Raw genomic sequence first — 4,743 nt, 5'->3', positions numbered from 1 at the left:
GCCCTCAGCCCTGTATGCATTCCTAGCTTACAGCCAAGACAGCATGCCAGACTTAAGACAAAGCCATCTTGGAAGAAAAGGCTCCATTTATCTGTTGAGCTTTTCAATCGGGCACTAGATAAGATTTGGAATGGGATCTTCTCCATGCCATCTCTTAGTCATAGAGTCAGGGAAACAAACAAAAAAATAACAAAGTAGTTAGAATTTTAACCTGCACATTTTTATTCTTGTTTACCGATTAACAGAACACAACACCAGCAAATTGGATTGTATTTTCCTTGGGATCATATTTTCTACCATCATTCCACATTTAAGAATATTGGGGGGTTAGTACACCTTGAGTATGACTGACCAAATCTAACTCCAAGCATCATTTATAACTATTGTATATAGGTTCACAGTGAATCAAAACTGACTACCGGTCACCTCACAATTATACAGCATAATGAAAACAATATCTGCTATATTAGAGGCTAGTGTTGCTGTCGCTGTATCAATGCACCTCCTTGAGGACTTTCAGAAGGAACTGTCTCCTCCATGGTCATTTCAGTAAACACATCATATCTTCAGAGTATCAGACTGTAGTATGAGGACACTGCCTCCTATGACTATGGAAGAAACAGTGAAAAATCACGTCCTGAAAAAGCCAGAAACCCAGGACAGAGGGAATGACTTTGACAATTTGTTTGCTGTCCCTTTTTTTGTTGTTTGTTTTCACTCAGTGGTTAAAGTTTTGTGGGGGGAAAAACAACATTTCATTTCCTGTGAAATATTTTCAGTTTGGGGCTGTTAATCAGCTCCACAAAATGGGAGGAAGCATTCTCTTTCACTCAAATCATACAATTAGGCCATAAGCGCAGTCACTGAGTCAATTCTAACTCATAGGAGCATTGTAGGGTCTGGATTGTAAATTATTTGGCGGCAGACCCTTTAGTTATTCTTCCAAGAAGCTGGATTTCAGGTAGTCAATGCCCCACCCACCGTGCACCCAGGGTTTCTATATGCTCATAGCAATTAAACAAAACAAATCTAGTACTGTTTTAGTATCCATGGGGGTGATTTTGATTCACTGTGTTCCATTGTGCCCAGGGCAGAAATGCATTTCTATTTTAAAGGCTGAGACCTTTGAGAACTAATTCACTAAGCCTGACTTCCAAGGCCTTCTGGGTGAATCACCAGCCATTTGGTTCGCGTGCAGTGCTTAAGAACTTCTCTGAAGCTTGACTCATGTGCCCCCATTTTAGAATTTTGAAAATGCTGTCCAGGCCTCTTTCATCACTAAAGTATGTAACCTCTTTCTCCTCCACACCCAGTTTTGTCCCTTCACATTGTATTACTACCCAAATGTCAATATCCTCCTGTTCTAAGAATGTGCCCTTTGTCCCATACTCCATTCCACCCTACTTCACAAAGTTAAGAAGATTAACACTTATCTTAGCTTCCATAAACTGCTTTCTGAAAGGGAATGTTGAGTTCCAACCCTTCCCTGCTTATCCACTGAAAGATGTGTACTATCCTCAAGCCCTCCTGATTGCCAAACTGGCTGTGGTTTCTGTACTTCCCTTTCCTGCAGTTCCCCTCTCCCCACATGGTCAAATTATCCATTGGATATAAAGGGAGATAAGGGTCTTCCAGGACAAGGAAAGAATATGCTGCAAGGCACTCAACTTTGTGGAAGATACTGACTGACTCACTGTGGCCAAAGGATCAACCTCCACCAAGAACAAGCAGGAGACCACCATATAGCCCATCTCTACCCAGAAGCCAATGTGCCAGGAACAATTGCCAAGACAACAGGACTTCAGAGAAAAAGAAGACAAGTTAGAAACTCCCCACACAAACACAGCACACTAATATGAAGGGAGATAGGAGAACATTTAAAACACAAGACAGGGTATGACAACAATGAATCCACAGATTGTGATAATAACTCTGAAAACCAATGGACTCGATTCATACATTAAAAGAAAAAGACTGGAGAACTGGCTCAAAGGACATAATCTATCAAATCTATTGCCTGCAACAGACACATCTTAAGTGCACAGACAAAATAAACTAAGAACAAAGGGCTTGCGGAATGTATACCAGGATAATGGCACTTTAAAAAAAGCAGGGGTGGCAATCTTAATCTCAGACAACATGGACCTCCAGGTTCAAACCATTAAAAGAGACAAGAAGGAACACCACACAATGCTAAACCAAGAACGAGTTAGCATATTGAATATCTATGCGCCCAACAGTGGAGTGGCAAATTGCTTTAAAGAAACTACTAAAAAGATATAAAACTAAATCACGGATTCAATAATCATAGTAGTTGACTTTAACACTCCGCTATCAGAGAAAGACCGATTACTGGGAAAGAAGCTCAGCAAAGAGGCTATAGACCTAAACAATGCAATTAGGCCAAAAAAATGTAATTACGCAACTGGGCCTGATAGACATTTATAGAGTTTTCCATCCAAACGCAAAAAAAAAAAAAAGAAAGAAAAGATTCTTCTCAAGCCCACATGGATAATTTTCAAGAATAGACCATATACTGGGACACAAGTAAATCTTGAGTAAATTCAAACACAGATATTATTTAGACATCTTTCTCATGTCACCATGATATAAAGCTGGAGATTAATAAAAAGGACGTCCAGAAAAGCAAGGGCAATCAAATGGAGGATGAAAAACAATCTACTGCGACATGAATGGGTACAGGCCCAGATAAGAGAGGATATTAGGAAGTTTCTAGAAACGTATGAGAACAAGAATATAAAAACCTATGGGATTCTACGAAGGCAGTTATCTGAGGTAGATTGATATCATTCAACACATATATGATAAAAAGAAGAGAGACTTATGACAGGCATGTTATCACCAAACCTCCAGCAACTAAAACAGAGTCAGCAGGACAACCCCTCCAATAGCAAAAGAAAAGAAATAATAAAAATCAGGGAAGAGTTAAACCAGTGGGAAGAGAAGAGAACAATGTAAAAAATAAATGCAGCTAAAAGCTGATTCTATGAAAGGATCGACAGAATTGACAGACCACTGGCGAATCGGACAAAGGACAGAAAGGAGCAAACATCAATAGCCAGGATGAGGGATGAAACAGGATTAATTACAACAGACCCCAATGAGATTAAAAGGACAATCACAAAGTACTATGAAGATCTGTATTCTAATAAATTCAGAAATGTGGAAGACATGGATAGCTACTTGAAAAAAGAGTCCCTCCCTAGATTATCTCAGACAGAGATCAAGAACCTCAACAAACCCATAGCAAGAGAAACAGAAAGGGTCATCAAGAAGCTACCAACGAGTTACTGCGAGGCGGCGACTGAGAAGGCGGCTGTGGTGGCACCTGCGGCGGTGGCGGCAGCAGCAGAGGAGGTGGCAGTGGCAGCAACAGCGGCTACAGAAGATGGCCCATTTTCTGAAAGGATTTCCCTTCTACAACAAAAGATATTTTAGCCGATTCCATGCTGACTCTGAGTGCAAAGCCTCGCTCAGCCTCTCTGGAGAGCAATGTTGGGCTGCCTACCTTGTTTCAGAGTGTGGGGACCCAGCTTCTTATCCGACTCTTCTTGGTCTCCCATAGAACAGACGCCCCTCAGTCTACCTGCCTACTCGGGAGTACCCATCTGAACAAATCATTGTGACTGAAAAAACCAATATCCTCCTGCGCTACCTGCACCAGCAATGGGACTAAAAGAACGCAGCCAAGAAGCGAGATCAGGAGCAAGTGGACCTGGAGGGTGAGAGCTCAGCTCCCCCCTGCAAGATCGCCTGGACCGACAGCCAGGACATGCACTAGGACACTTAAGACTCTCACTGCCCTCCCCCAAGTCTCCTGTCGTGTCTGCTCTGCATCGTGCATCTGCACCCGCCCCACCTGCCAGCCCACCCCACGCCATCCACACTGCGTCCACTCTCCTAGGAGCTGATGTATTTATTTTCCTCGAGTTTTTACTTATGCTGTAAAGTGTTCCCACCAATGGTTAAAGAGGACTTCAAACCCTGTAAAAAAAAAAACACAAAAAAAAGAAGCTACCAACAAAAAAATTCTCTGGGCCAGATGGCTTCACAACAGAATTTTACCAAGAATTCCACTAAGAGTTGACTCTGATCCCCCATAAAGTATTCCAAAGCATAGAAAAGAATGACAAACTCCCAAACTTATTCTACGAAGCCAGCATAACTTTGATACCCAAACAGGGCAAAGAACCCACAGGTATAGAGAATTACAGACCAATATCTCTAATGAACACAGATGGAAAAATCCTTAACAAAATATTGGCTAATAGAATACAAAAGTATATAAACATATCATCTACCACAAACAGGTAAGATTCATCCCAGGGATGCAGGGATGGTTTAACATGTGAAAAACCATCAATATTATATACCACATCAAGAAAAACAAGGTAAAAAAAAACATATAATATCCATAGATGCAGAAAAAGCATTTGACAACATCCAACACCCATTCCTAATTAAGACACTCACAAAGATAGAAATGGAAGATAAATTCCTCAAGCTGATACAAGCTGTCTAAGAAAAGCTAACAGCTAATATCATAGTTAATGGAGAAAAGACAAAAACAATCCCACTGAAAAATGGTACAAGACTAGGATGTTCCTTGTCCCCACTTCTATTCAATATCGTACTGGAGGTTCTAGCTAACAACATAAGACAGCAGAAGGGATCCAAATGTGAGAAGAGGAGGTGAAACCACCGCTATTTACAAATGACATG

General features: G+C 41.1%; 1 pseudogene; it reads left to right on the top strand.

The window, feature by feature from the left end:
* The first annotated feature begins 3,409 nt into the window (after positions 1 to 3,409).
* On the top strand, positions 3,410 to 3,811 carry LOC142443269 (DET1- and DDB1-associated protein 1-like; annotated as a pseudogene).
* Positions 3,812 to 4,743: the final 932 nt, after the last annotated feature.

This window comes from Tenrec ecaudatus, chromosome 3 (genome assembly GCF_050624435.1).
Source record: "Tenrec ecaudatus isolate mTenEca1 chromosome 3, mTenEca1.hap1, whole genome shotgun sequence".
Taxonomy (NCBI): domain Eukaryota; kingdom Metazoa; phylum Chordata; class Mammalia; order Afrosoricida; family Tenrecidae; genus Tenrec; species Tenrec ecaudatus.
The sequence above is the reverse complement of the archived record's forward strand: the minus strand, read 5'-3'. Positions and strand labels throughout refer to the sequence as shown.